At 37.5% G+C, this 16,022-nt stretch overlaps 1 protein-coding gene across 12 annotated transcripts in view; it reads left to right on the top strand.

The window, feature by feature from the left end:
• Positions 1-7,431: 7,431 nt before the first annotated feature.
• Positions 7,432-16,022, top strand: part of fgfr3 (fibroblast growth factor receptor 3) — a 148,810-nt gene continuing 140,219 nt past the window's right edge. For all 12 annotated transcript variants that reach the window (XM_057860208.1, XM_057860207.1, XM_057860206.1 and 9 more), the window contains exon 1: positions 7,432-7,730. The gene's annotated coding sequence lies outside the window, so the exon portion shown is untranslated. The remainder of the gene's footprint in view (positions 7,731-16,022) is intronic.

Here is a 16,022-nt window from a genome sequence, read left to right as displayed (position 1 = left end):
CTCCATGCCACATCGCATTGGAGCAGTCATTTCTACAAAAGGATTCCCGACCAAGTGTTGAGTGCATAGCTGATATAATTAATTCAAGGTTGACTTTTTTTTTTGTACTAAAAAAACACTTTTTTGTAATTGGTCGGATGAAACATGCAAATTTTTTGAGATAGGGATTTTAGTTTTTTCTCGACTTTTTTGCCAAAATCATCAATATTAAAACAATAAAAGGCTTGAACTACTTCAGTTGTGTGTAATGAATCTAAAATATATGAAAGTCTAATGTTTATCAGTACATTACAGAAAATAATGAACTTTATCACAATATGCTAATTTTTATCAGAAGGACTAGTATAGTGAGTGTGCTTGGGCTGACACGATGACTCAACTAATTGACAGTCAAATAAATCGACTGGTTTGATCGTCTCTGAATCGTTTCGAGACGTCAAAATAGACCAAATTCCCCTTTTTGATATTCATAATAGTGATCGTCTTACAGGGGTGCTAAAAGTCACTCACAGCAAGGGGTGCTGAGGATCTTATTTTGTTTTTCCTAATCCAAAAACAGCCGTTTCAGTCCAACTTTGTCATGCTCGTGATTTTTGTCCATACAAGGCATGCACAATGGCAGTACACACGCATGCTGGATAGTTTACTTACTACTACTAGGCTACTACAAAGACAGCGTTCGATTTCACCTACAGTGTTAGTTGGAGTTTTTGTTTTGGAAATAAGAGCGCCACTGTATTATAATGCAAATCCCCGCAGTTAGACGGTGCAATGACACACAAACACATTTGAAAACTAAAAGGTCCAATAAGCCTCGGTTTAACACTCACCTTTCACAACACTCAAATAAATTGCACACCTATGGCCAACAGCGCTTTGCACGGCGGCAGCTCAACAGCAACTACAAACAATAATATGCCTACAATGCAAACTATTTAAAGTTCCCCACGGTGTGCAGCTTAATTTTCCTCGCTGGGCACTATTATAAACTATCATCTTCATTTTCAACCTATATTTAATTTTAGAAAATTTCGCTATTTTTGCAAAGAAAAAAACGTTTTTGTGCCATATTAATGCCTCCGCTTTCAACAGTTGATTTTTCCATTCCAATAGCGTACCGCACAAATGCTATTTTTACACCGTGACGTCGCCATCGTAACGTGGAAGTGGGTCACCTGGTGGACGAAAGTGTCATTGCATGTAACTGACTTTCCTATATACATATATAAAAGTTGTAAAGCAATAAAACTGCAACACAAACGAATGAAATGAACAAAAAAATATATTTTTAAAATGGGTGAAAAATTATTTTTGAGCACCTTAGATGGTCATTTGCTTTGCATATAATTTTCAACCACAACAACAACAAAATAGAAAAATAATATTTTTAAAAATGATTTTTTTTTCTTTGATCGAAAATGTTTTTATTGATTGAAGCAACTTTTTGAGGGGGATTGAATGATTTAGACACAAATGTCCTAATCATAATATGGCCCAAACACAAAAAGGATTGCTTCAATCAAAGAAAACTTTTTCAATGAAAAATTAACTGTTCAAATGCAAATTTTTCAATCTCAAATATTTTTTCGCATTCAAAAACTTTTTCTATGATTGAAATGTTTCTTTTTTTGATTGAAGTAAGTTTTCTTTTTGAAAATCTATATATTTTTTAAGCAACTTATTTTTTGATTGAATAATAAAGACAAAAATATCCTAGCTAAAATAAGGCCCAAAAATAAATCAACATTACTTCAATCAAATAAGTTGCTTCAATGAAAAAAAAAAATTGAAAAAAATAAAACAAAAATAGCTTTCACATGCATTTTTTTTCTTTAGTTTTTTTTTAGTTTCACATGTATTTTTTGTATTCAAACACATTTTTTTTTTTTTAAATTGAAGCTACATTTTTTTGGTTGGAAATATATATTTTGATTGAAGCAACTTTTTTTTTTTTTTTTTGAAGCAACTTTTTTTTGGATTGAATAATAGAGACACAAATCTACCTCCAATTGGCTCCGCCCAGGGGATACAATTTTTGACTGCGGTAACTACATTGGCACGACACCGGCGGGCGTACCATATTCAATGGATGACAATCTTGGCGAAAAGTATTGCCTAGGCAGCCTGATTTAGAATTCACCTCAAGAATGATGGGGGGGGGGGGGGGGGGGCGCTCATTGTCAACTTATCATTGTAAATATTCTTGTAAGTTCATTTTATTGCTTGCACTGCGTACTACTACTCTACTACCATAAGTAGCAGTGAATGAGTTAACGGCTAATCATTTAGGAGCTGGCTGCTTTTTTTGCGTGTGTTACCGTGTTTCGACCTGTTTGAAGGTTTGCCTTCCCGGTGAACTCTCGCGTCTTTCATTTTTAAACTCCATGAAAAGATTCATTGTTCATCTGCTCGTCTTGTACTCCCTCGGGGTGGGGCGGGGGAGGTGCACGCGTGCGCGTGTTTGGGTTTGATGCTCCCTTGTCAATTCTAAAGCTGCTTTTTGCCCACTGCCATATAGGAAAATGATCGGTATTTGCCACCAATGCGTTGACTAATTGTGATTCATCTACTAACTGCTTCATATAACATCATAGTTATGGTTTGTTACACATTATGTCAGCCAACCCATAGAAATATTGCGCAATTGGTTGCCATTCAGTGCGGTAGACGTCCAATCCATTTGGACTTGTTTGAATTACAGCAATATGAAAATACAATAATGATTAATCATTAAAAAAAAAAAATTGAATAATATTTGCGAACTTAAATTTTTTTTCATCAGTAAGAATGGTCACTTGCTTTGGCTTGGGTTAAATTTTTGAATAGCTGTCCACTGTAGCAATGTTTCCTCAATTTTTTTATGTGTCTGAGCAGACACACAAAATCCCTAAACACAGAGGACCACTGTGAGCAACATCAGATGTGTATGCTGTAGCCACACAGCAGTATCACACCTATTCAAAACCTTGTATTAGAGCAAATTACATGGCTTATTAGAAAAATGAAATCACAGCAGCAATTTTCATTACTTTATTTTTAATATAATTGATCTTGCCCACTTAGAATGGAAAAGACAAAAATCTTGTTGTTCATGGACTATGTTATTTGTGAGAGTTCTGCTTAAACCAGTGGTTCTCAACCTTGATAAAGGTACCGAAACCCATAAGTTTCACACGTGAATTAACTGAACCTTTCGGAATTAAAATTTTTCTTTCTTTTCTTTTTTTTTTTTTTAATTCAAAATCAATATCTCTAAGCAAGCAAGCTAAAGCCTAAGTGAATTTCCATTCAAATTTCTTCTCATTTCGACAGCATGTTTTTAAACAGGCCAAAATGTATGTTTTTATCTGTATGTCTTTGTGCAAAAAAAGGAAAAAATATATATTTGAAATATTTAATGTGTTAAAGTTTTTAAGTATATATCGAGTAGAACATAATATTTAATCAAACAATGATTTAAATAAAAAAAGAAATATGTGAATGTAAAGTAAATTAAATTAAGGGTCATTCAGGGGCCCCTATGGTCCTGAGGCCCGGGACAACATACCAGGTTGACCCCCCCCCCCCCCCCCCCCCCCCCCGTCGACGGGCTAAAACGTACCAATAGGAGTGTCGTGCTGACACATCACTGAGGCGCCGATAGTACTCCTTGCGCTGAGTATGAGCAAGTAGTGCGCAATTGGACTTTAGTCACCTCTGTCCCTGAAAGGGTTAACAACAAAATAATTAATATTTGCTTCGTTAAAAATTATGCAATATCGCAAATGAAATAATTTAACTATACAAATAATTTTATTTATATAGTCTCCATTTATCTAGTCTCTATCGCAAATTGTGCAATACAATAGCGTACCCACCAATGCTAGTTTTAAACCTCAAGGCTGCGTGACGTCACCTTCGTAAACCGGAAGGGGGTCAACATAGAAGTGCGCTGGCATACAACCCATGCTAGTACTGCTTGTTTTCTGCCGGTAATCTTTCAAAAAGAACACGCCGAGCAAACACTGCTGCTATGGAATTTGTAGAAACGACTCTCGACATTACGACATATGAAGGATGTTTTCTTCAAACGTTTCCCGAAACCAAAAACATAGAGGAAAAAAAAATTGAATAATATTTGCGAACTTACATTTTTTTTCATCAGTAAGAATGGTCACTTGCTTCGGCTTGGGTTAAATTTTTGAATAGCTGTCCACTGTAGCAATGTTTCCTCAATTTTTTAATGTGTCTGAGCAGACACACAAAATCCCTAAACACAGAGGACCACTGTGAGCAACATCAGATGTGTATGCTGTAGCCACACAGCAGTATCACACCTATTCAAAACCTTGTATAAGAGCAAATTACATGGCTTATTAGAAAAATGAAATCACAGCAGCAATTTTCATTACTTTATTTTTAATATAATTGATCTTGCCCACTTAGAATGGAAAAGACAAAAATCTTGTTGTTCATGGACTATGTTATTTGTGAGAGTTCTGCTTAAACCAGTGGTTCTCAACCTTGATAAAGGTACCGAAACCCATAAGTTTCACACGTGAATTAACTGAACCTTTCGGAATTAAAATTTTTCTTTCTTTTCTTTTTTTTTTTTTTTAATTCAAAATCAATATATTTAAGCAAGCAAGCTAAAGCCTAAGTGAATTTCCATTCAAATTTCTTCTCATTTCGACAGCATGTTTTTAAACAGGCCAAAATGTATGTTTTTATCTGTATGTCTTTGTGCAAAAAAAGGAAAAAATATATATTTGAAATATTTAATGTGTTAAAGTTTTTAAGTATATATCGAGTAGAACATAATATTTAATCAAACAATGATTTAAATAAAAAAAGAAATATGTGAATGTAAAGTAAGTTAAATTAAGGGTCATTCAGGGGCCCCTATGGTCCTGAGGCCCGGGACAACATACCAGGTTGACCCCCCCCCCCGTCGGCGGGCTAAAACGTACCAATAGGAGTGTCGTGCTGACACATCACTGAGGCGCCGATAGTACTCCTTGCGCTGAGTATGAGCAAGTAGTGCGCAATTGGACTTTAGTCACCTCTGTCCCTGAAAGGGTTAACAACAAAATAATTAATATTTGCTTCGTTAAAAATTATGCAATATCGCAAATGAAATAATTTAACTATACAAATAATTTTATTTATATAGTCTCCATTTATCTAGTCTCTATCGCAAATTGTGCAATACAATAGCGTACCCACCAATGCTAGTTTTAAACCTCAAGGCTGCGTGACGTCACCTTCGTAAACCGGAAGGGGGTCAACATAGAAGTGCGCTGTCATACAACCCATGCTAGTACTGCTTGTTTTCTGCCGGTAATCTTTCAAAAAGAACACGCCGAGCAAACACTGCTGCTATGGAATTTGTAGAAACGACTCTCGACATTACGACATATGAAGGATGTTTTCTTCAAACGTTTCCCGAAACCAAAAACATAGAGGAAAAATGTGAACAATGGATCAACTTGTGCGGACTTCCAAAAGACCAGTTTAACGCCAGCAAGGTGAAGCCATTCACCTTCATATGCAGTAAACATTTTGTAGGGGGCCATGGTCCTACAGATGACAATGTGGTCCATTGCCTGCCACAGCCTGTCTCGAAGAGGTAAGCCATTTTGATATTTTTACAGATTTTTTAGAGTGGCATTTTGCCGTGCTGCTTCTCTCTGACAATGAATAAGCTGGAAAAAGAAATGGTAACTGACTGCCACTTTTGTTACCTTTTCTTGCAACTTTAGTAAGGGGGAAGTGCAAATAAATTTATAGAATTAAGATCTGTTATTAATGAAAAAATTAAAAGTGTTCGTTGGCTGTCACTCAGTAGCATTTGCGATCGCTACACAAAAATAGCAATATAAATTACCCCCAAGAACAGTCAGAGACGTAAGAAAACCAGAGGATATAATACTGTATATAAGAAAGACAGGGCATGTGGTGGTAAAGTATAGCTTGTTGGAACAGGAGAATGCCACTGTCAGTGGTGTAAGGCAATGCACACAAGAAAAAGGTGTAGATAAAAAAGCTACCTCTGGATCAGGACTTTTCCCCGTCTTTTTCAGACCGCGACACTCAAGCCAACTGCACATTTGTAAGTTCTTCCATATCTTTACCAGTGAATTTGGCACCAGCGACATCATTTTTGGAAAGAATTTGTAGGCTTAGCTCAGTAAACATCTCGTTCGTACACTATTTACATGCATCTAGTAGGGGTGTGACAAAATATCGAAATGGTGATATATCGTGATACTTTGGATCCCAAAAAGTTATCGATATGCTCCTGCCAAGAATCGAAATATCGTTTTATAAAAGGTGTCAATGTCTGGAGAAAAAAAAAAAAAAAATGAACCAACAAGTTTCTACCAAAATCTTCCACCATAATAGTGTCTCAGTTAACTCCAAGGCTGAATTGATGTACTCGACACCCAATCCATTTAGACTAGGAATGTTCGTTCATTCGAAACCAGGACATTCACAGTCATTCTGTGATTTTTAGGGCATTTTACAGGTCACTTGCTGTTCATTTTAGGGCATTTACAGGTCATTTCCGGTTGAGTTTGAGTCACTGCCTATTCATTTTGGTGATTCCTAGGTCACTTCCTGTTCTGTAACTCTAAATAAACAGGAAGTGACCCATAATATACCCCAAAATCAACAGGAAGTAAATGAAATTCAACAGGTAAATGACCTTAAATGGCTCAAAATTACCTCATTGCCTGGCATTGGCTGACACTGACAGCCATAGACGTTCAATCCGTTTAAAGTGGGAGGGACGGCAGCGGATGAACATTCTCAGTTCAAATGGATTGGACGTCTACTAGTGATAAACTCATTCCAATTCACTGCAGAAGCTTGTTTTTCTTTTTATTAGTTGATCGTAGAATATCCTAGAATGATTTCCAGACGAATGTATCGACAATCGTTTTATCGCCATATCGTCAGATCATCGTTATCGTGAGCTTTGTATCGCAAATCGTATCGTATCGTGAGGAACCAGGAGGTTCCCACTCCTAGCTAGCTAGCATCAGGGACAAACACAAGTTTTACCCCCCCCCCCCCCCAGCAACTGATGCTAACGTCATGAATATTAATGAGAAAAGGTGACGTGTTACGTTCGGTACGCTGTTGAGGGTCTAATGCGGGCTGCAAAATATTGTACGGTATTGGCCCCCGGGCCACATGTTTGAGACCATATTCCTATATGAATGTAATAAAAAAATGTATGAAAAAAATCGTGCATGAAAGCCTTAAGTATGTACGGTCTATTTTGTTTCTGGTACAATGGGACTCGTTGTTCAGCCGTTTTATTTTGAAATTGTCAACCGGATCCTTTTGTGTTAGCTAGGCAAATTTGCCCGCTCACGCAGCCATGCCTCCTCTCCTTCAATCTCCTCTCCGCCCACCCCTCTGCTCCTCACTTGCCCGCGCGGAGGCTCCGGTTCTCGGCCAGTCTCCGCGAGTCTCCCCGAGCGTGTGGAGCGGCTGGAGCCCGGCGCTGCGCGGCTGTCGGCGGGCACCGAGACGGCATGAAGGCTGCCGACTGCCTACCTTGGAGAACTCCCTGGACTTGAACGAACCGCCGCGGATTTGATTTTCACAAGCAGTTTTTCACGCACTTTCGGAGGATTTTGTCCCCCAAAAAAGAAAGGGAAGAAAGACAAGGTTCATTTAGCGAGGAATTTTGGAGAGTGGAATTACTACGTAGACTTTGCTACACGGATATACATTGGGTGAGTTATTATGCTGTTATGTGTATGATAATGATTGACGTGTACCTGTTAAAATGGGGATAGGTTGACTTCCTTGTACGTTACGGTCAAACAGGTTGACGCACTGGACTAAACACCGCAGGGCGAGTTTTTATAGCCCGAAAAATGGGCAACGTGCAATATGAATTGTTTTTAAAAAAATGTATCCCAATAAAGACCTTGATGCATATTTAACAAATAGACATAAAAAAGCATGCATAAGTGCATAAAAATACTAATACATCAATACTCATAAAAAAAAAGAAAGAAATAATAATAAAAATAGAAAATGTGACAAGTACAACAAAGAATGTGAAAATCGTTCATTTAAATGAATCAGAAAAAGATAAATGAATAAAAAGGAATGGAAGAACATTGGAAAAAAATAATTTTAAAAGGTAAAATAATCAAGAACATTGATAAACAGGAGGAAATTATTGATAAATTCCGACTGAAATGTCATATTTAAAAAAAAAAAGAAAAAAAAAGAAACATTATCATTAAATTTCTATATTTACTTTTTATTTCTCATTGATTTTTTTTTTACTTTTGGATTTTCCCATTTTTAGCTGTATGTTTTTAATTTAATTTTTAATATTCATGTATTGATTTTTATTAATATAATTTTTTTATGTACTTAAGTATTTCTCCAATACTTCATGTTTATTTTAAGTGTAAATTCATGAATCAAGGTGTTAATAGGAATGTCCCAATCTCACACACAGTATTTTGCATGCCGGTCCAAGTCATCTGATTTAGAGATACCGAGTCCTGATCCGATACCTCAAAAAAATGCATCAAGGAGGGGTTAACCCCCCGCCCCCCCGTCAAATTGAACAAAGCTATCCCACCATGATTTAGCCATATAAAAGGCTTCTCAGTACAGCAGTAGTTTAAACCAAGAAAAAAAAGAAAAAAAAATCACATCTCTTTTCTCGCAAACATATGTTCAGCACAAAATAAGGTTGCCAAAAAGTACATTCAAATAGTTTGTTTTACATTAAAAAAAAATGAAAGTTGGAGATTTAATGTGATAAATTGAGTGATCAGGTGTCAGGGGGCAGAAGGGGAAGGGGTGGGGGAGTTGGATTGAACATTTGCTGGCAGCCCTCTCATTCAAAATGGATTAGACGTCTATTGCCGTCAATGGCAGCTAATGAGTTGATACTTTAAAATAAGTAAATACAGACGTTTTAAAAACCAGATGGGATTGGAGTTGTCACAATACAATCCTAGAATTATCAACTCGATATCAATACTAAAAAAATATTTGAAACTGTTTTCGATACAAATACAAACAAGAAAATGTTTTAATGATCATGGAAAAAGCGAAAATATCATCCCATACCATTTATATCAAAAGTAGTAATTTTCCCCCATGACAACAGATTTCTTCTGCAAAAACAAATAAATAAATGAACAATACAAATGTCACCAATTAGAGAAATATTGAAGAGTAATACTGTGCAAAACACTTAAATGTTAGCTTGATTACAAACAAAAAAGTTTTGTTTTGACTGCGTACAGTACGTTTGTAATCAAATATCAACATTTCAGCATCCATTTCTTCGATACTTTTCGACATCGATTTTCAACTGATGAACCGAAAAATCAGCCGATTGCCAATGTATATGATATCCTTTTTAAATGGGAGCATGTTGATCATGAAAGGCAATTAAAATACTCACTATATAAATGTACGCTAAATATTACAAATGAAATACACCAATAGAACATTTACACAAGTGCAGAACAGGTATGGAACTGTGGGGGAAAAAAATCGACATACAATTAAGTCAAAACAGTAATGGTCCAGTCGATTCTTAATATTAATGTACATTTACTAGGCCCGGTGACCGAGACGTACTGTACTTTTAAAACCCTCAGGGCCATCAGAATGCTCCAACCTCTGGCCCAGTTGGGCCACTAAAATAATACGTTGATTAACAAAAAAAATCTTATTTCACCTTAATTCCCTGTGGTCCCGTATTTTCACGACGTTACGCTATCCTGATTAAAGACAACCTTAGAGTCTATGCAGCCAGCCGTTGCTCTCCATGGGAGGCGTCAACACACATCGTTCGCTCGCTCGCTCCTACGTGAACGCTCGCAACCCGATTACTGCTGCTTGATTAATTGTCAGTATTAATCATTTGTCATTTGTCAGTATTATTTGTCAGTATGTCAGTACTGAACGCTATACTACAAGACAACATGTTTTTGAAACCCCCAGCACCCGGCCAAGCACTGGGGGAAAAAAGTTCATTCAAAATAGAGAAATTGACCAGAGGAGTTGAGGGAAAGCGAAATCCAATGTGAAAAGAAAAGCGAGAGAAAGTTTCAGAGCCAGTGGCGAGACCGCTGGAACTGGCTCGGCTACGATGGGACAAAAAAAAAACGAGGTTTCCTGTGAGATGTGCAGATCAATGCCCACACATGCAGACAAGTAAGTTAGAGAAAAATTAACAAGTATAAAACCTATGCTAAGAACTAGGGCTGGGCGATATGGCCTAAAGCATGTATCACGGTAAATTAAGCAGATTTACCTCGATCACGATAAATGACGATAAATGCGCCCAAGCGGACTGTTATATACTGTAATTTGAAAATCTGAATCAATTCGTGAAAAACAAATTAACAGTTTCTCGTTGTTTATTTACCAGATTTCAATTTAACATATTTAAACAATTGTACATGCAGTCTAACCATTAAGTATATAAAAATGTCTTGTAAACCATAAGAATTCAAGTATAAACATTCATAACAGCTTGTATGACTTGAACAAAGTACAACTTTATAAAAATCAATACGACGACTGTGCAAACATGTCGTTGTAACACAAATGAGTTACAGTTTGAACAAAACACTTCAGTTTACAACTTATTGTTAATGGCTGCTGTGACATAATTACTCAACACAAGTGTTTACTTCAAGGTTTCAGGTTTTTTTCCCAAGAGCATTTTTTAATACATGCACGCACACATGCACCCCCCACACCGACACACACACTCACACATTAAAGCTATATTGCTCTTTTGCCAATGAAATATTTCAGATTTATCATGGTAGTAATGATACAGAATGAAGCAAGCACATACAGAAAAATAGCTGTGGCCATTAAACGGTCATGTTATAAGCTATATTATAATTTATGCTGCATGCTTTACCCTCATAAAAGATATCAAAGAAATCACACACACACACAGATACAAAATAACGCAACATACTAATTGCTACATTTAGTCCGTGCCCAATCCACTCATTAATTGGGGTGGCGTGGCTCAGTGGTAGAGTAGTTGTCCCCCAAACCAGAGGTTGTGGGTTCGATTCTCTGCCCTGATGAACTCGTCTAAGTGTCCTTGAGCAAGCTACTGAACCCCACGCTGCTGGTGCTGCGTCACCAGTAGGTAGATGGCGAGATAGTGTACAGCGCCTTGAAAGGTGGAAAAGCGCTATATAAGTATAACACCATTAATTCAGCCGTTTTGACAAGGTTACACCCGCTATCAGACTCCATCAAGTTCATTTTATAGCGTTGGCCGCTAGCGTTAGCCTGTGGCCTGGCTACCAGTAGAAAGCACCCTCTCCTTAAATCGTTATAACCAGGGAGTAACGCGGGTGAAAGCCTGTTTGGAGGCCGCCAAGTCTACTTAATGTTGGATGAAAGTTTGGCGAAGCTCCCTTAAGCCCGACTCCATCACGTTTGCTTGTAGCGATAGCCGCTAGCGTTAGCCGCTAGCGTTAGCCTACCGGGCTTCTGTTTGTTTGAGTTCCTGATAACCACGTGACTTCATACGTAAGCACGCTGACTGCTTTCTTAAAGGGGAATGAACATAGCCGAACAACACAGACTCAAAGCGGGATGAAAAGACAAAATTTTCTTGTTTTATTAAATTACCGAAATTACCTACATGGTCAAAATTACATCGGTCATCGTGAAGAATTTCGGTAACGGTAAATTTTCGGTATACCGCCTGGCTCTACTATGAACTTAACATGATAATTCCTCCACGTGACTACGGAGAAAATAATATCGTCATAATGACGGTCTAGCTTGAAAATCGTTAGCCACAATTGCCTTACTCTTTGACTTCTAAATTGTTGCCACGACAACCGGGGGAGACCTACAGAGGGTGGTAAGGGGAAAATGGGAAAGCTTCGCCCAGGCATGGGGGTCTCCCGCGTGCCCGCCTCCCCCTTAAACTCCAGAGAAAAAAATGTTTTTTGTGTGTGTGTTTGTTTCCCAAAAACATTTAAATATGTGTAATTGGTCAGTGTAGTCGATTTTATTTAGTTTAGTCATAGTTCAGTGATCCCCAACCACCGGGCCGCGGACCGGAACCGATCCGTTGGTGCATTTGCTACCGGGCTGCAGAGAAATAATAAATCATTTGTTAACAACTGCAATCTGGCCTGTGGCTCTTGACACATCAATATCCCGGTCTACTCTTTAGAATAATCCGAGTAAAGCTGTGTGGAGGTCGCCATCTAGTAGTTGGCCAAAATTACAGGGGTGTTTGTACACCTATAGCGGCTTGCCGCCAGTCAGTATAAACAGTAACTTTAGCTGCTGTTGGCTGTGTGCTGCGGGGGGCAACGTCTTTGGACAGCTTTTTAACGGGGAAAAGGTCACCTGCTGAGCCTGAAGAGGAGCCTACTACCAATTCTGCATAATTTGTGACTAAAAGCCAGATTTAGGTTGAAAAAGTACAAAAGCGGTACTGCATAAAAACAGAAAGGATTGTCTCAGGAGTGATTTGTTTAAGTATTCAAGGTAATTATTATATTTTTCATACCATGCATGCATTTTGAAACATTGTGAAAAAAAATCAATAGGAGAAATTAGCCGCTACAGCATTGGCATTAAACTTCGCAGTATTTACTTAAATTAATGCTACCTGCACGTGTTTTTGCTTTTAATCAGGAATCGAGACTCTTTTACGTCCAGGGATTTAAGCATTCACTCACAAGAATTTTCAACGGAAAAAGTTCTTTGTTTACATATGGCGGCTGCTAATTTCATTACTGACTAGCCTTATAGTTTGCAATATTTTCGTAAAAGAAATGCTACCTGCATGGTTTTTTGCTTTTAACCAAGAATTGAGACTGTTTTACGTCAATATCTTAAAGAATTCAGGGATTTAAGCATTTATTCACAAGAACTTTCAATGGAAAAAGCACTTTGTTTACATATGGCGGCTGTAATTTCCTTATTGACTAGCCTCATAGTTCGCAATATTTACGTAAAATAAATGTCACCTGCACGTTTTTTTTTTGCTTTTAACCAAGAATCGAGACTGTTTTACATCCACGTGTATAAAGAATTCAGGGATTTAAGCATTTATTCACAAGAATTTTCAATACATAAAGCTCTTTGTCTGTGTATCCGCTTGGTCAGCTTTGACAGAGATAGGCCCCCTATGAATCGGTCCCGCGCCCCGTGTCCCGTCAATATATAATGAAGTCTATGCCCCGTCGTGTTATTTTATATTTACTGTTATTTTCTGCTACACATTGCTGGTCCGTGAAAAATGGACCACATTACACCGGTCTATGGTGCAAAAAAGGTTGGGGACCACTGATTTAGTTTATTCTTGTTTCAGGTTGGGTTATCCGTGTTCTGGGTTGGTGCACCTCGTCAAGTTGAAAACGGGTAAATGCTGACACCACAAGCCAGTTTGTTACACGCCAACGTTACACAAAAAGAATAAAAATTAAAAACATCATTTTAGCACAAAAACCCCCTCTTCATTAGATCTACCTAAACAAAAGTAAATGTTATGCATGCTATTCAAATAAATTGTTCTTTTTCGTGATAACTGGTGTCAATTATTTGTTGACCGGAGGGCCAATGGCTAATTTCCCTTATTGTCTACCCACCCCTGTGTACAAGAAATGCGGCAGAATTAGCTAAAGGCTACATTTCATCTGCAGTCCCTGGCAGTGCTAGAAAAAGTGAAAAAACACAAATGAAAGAAGCAAAAATAAAAAAGTGCTAGTTGAAATAGTTCAAATCAGTGCTGACAAACCTGCTTTCTTTTCCGCCGTTAGATGGAAAAAAAAAAAAAAGTTATTTACTCATTTGTCAACCATAGCTGTCCAATCAATGTGAAGTGGGAGGGTTAGCAGTCGCTGCCAGCCTCCCACTTCCACTGGATTGGATGTCTACTAGTGATAAACTCATTTGAATGGATCAAGGGCATAGGTTTGGTCTCAATATTGGTAGGGACAAAATAACAGCAAAACCTGCATGTACACTTTTTGGTGGGAATGGGACATGAATAAGACCAAACAGATTGGGTGAACAGGGGTCAGGGCAGCATTTCTCACTAATATGAATCTAATTAATTGATAGGCTGAATTATCAATGAAAATTGAGGAAAAGGGGGTAAACCTTGGTTCACTACATATCTTACAGTTTAATTAACATTAACAGTAGAAAACGCATAAAAGGATATTTCTCTTAAAGCAGCTTCCTACTGGAGTTTGGGAAATTCACACAGATTAATGTAAGGCGAACTCTGATGCCGGTCGGCCTTTCAGTAACAAAATTAGTGGTGTGTTCCCCACCTTCACAACATTGATTTCTTTTTACAATACTTACAGTGGCCGCTGCTGTCGGAAAAGCACTTCTAGTATCCCTCGTCTTTGAAAGGTGCGGAGGATTCGGCATGTTGTATTTATGTCAGGCTGTGATTGCGTGTGTGTGTGTAGGGGGTAGGCCTGAACGATATTGGAAAAAACTATTGTCGCGATTTTTTTTAGGTTTGCAATATATTGCGATATTATATTGCGATATTAAAAAAAAAAAGATCTATCTTTTTTAAAGAAATTTTCACTAAATGACTTGAATAGGTGTTTGGAAATACTTTACATAACACACCGTGACCACAGTGTATTCATATAATACCGTTTAATTTGTTAATGATGAAGATTTCTGTATGAAGGTATCCAGGAAGTCATGTCTGCACAAAATAGATCATTTATTGAATACAATATTTTACACTTCAACAGCAGCAAATACATTAAATGATAAATAAAAGAGCAGGTGCATTAGTCCCCTTAGTTTTTGACAAAATATAACAAATAAAAACTTCTGTAAAATAACAACAAAGTTGTCAACATATTTGAACAAAAATATTAAATATGACAAATAAAAGAGTTGTTCACAAACTATAACAATAAATAAAAACCTCAGTAAAACAACAAAGTTGTCAACATATTTGAACAAAAATATTAAATATGACAAAAGAGTTCACAAACTATAACAATACATAAAAACCTCAGTTAAACAACAAAGTTGTCAACATATTTGAACTTAAATATTAAATCTGACTAATAAAAGTGCAAGTGCATTAGTCCCCTGAGTTGTTTACACAAAATATAACAATATAAAACTGCAAAACGGCAACAAAGTTGTAAAAATATTTCAACAAAAATATTAAGTATCAAAACTTTATGTGCAGCTGTACTATATATAGTTATTTGAAAAATACGGTTTACAATAAATTTAAATATAAAAGAAACAAACTCAATTGAACTTGTAAATAATTGAACTGAATAACTGCAAATAACTGTGATGAATAACAGAACCATTTTAACTCCCAAATTTCCTGCCTTCCTGATAGCTGTCACATTAAAAGAAGAAAAGACATTCCTTCAGCTGTGTTATGTATTTGTCTGCATATCGTCCACCTTCCTTGCTCAGCAATTCTCAACTGGGTCTCATAGGTTTTTGGCCAAGACTATTAGTTTATCCACTATAGCAGGCTTGAGACAATAACGTTGGCACGTAACAATGTTCCCACCTGTGCTAAAAAGCCTCTGATGGGGAGCTCGTAGCAGGAATGCATAGATACCTGCGTTTTAAATGGTCCCACATGTTTGACAGATTACTTCTTGTTGAGGCAACCATGGCGAGGCACTGCCGACAGGGTTGTTTTTTGTCCCTTATAGTCTTGTTCTTGCCAAAATACTTCCAAAACTCCTTTTGGATACAGTCTTCCTTGCTCCTCCAACGTGTTGATTGCTTGCTTTCACTTTGAGAACGGGCCCTCCTCCCTCCGCTCTGCTGTTCGGCCCCTCCTCCCTCCACTCCGCTGTTGCAGGGGGAGGGGGAGGAGCCGATGACTTGCTGGAGAGAAAGAGAAGCTGTGCGCTTTTTTTTCCCTCTCCTTCCTCAAAACAAACGTTTGTGGATTAAAAAAAATGAAATTAAAAAACTATCGCACGTCCTTGCGATGGGACTATTGCACATGCGCACATCGCGATGGC

Source organism: Corythoichthys intestinalis, chromosome 15 (assembly GCF_030265065.1).
Source record: "Corythoichthys intestinalis isolate RoL2023-P3 chromosome 15, ASM3026506v1, whole genome shotgun sequence".
In the NCBI taxonomy this organism is placed as follows: domain Eukaryota; kingdom Metazoa; phylum Chordata; class Actinopteri; order Syngnathiformes; family Syngnathidae; genus Corythoichthys; species Corythoichthys intestinalis.
This window is presented reverse-complemented; position numbering and strand designations above follow the sequence as displayed.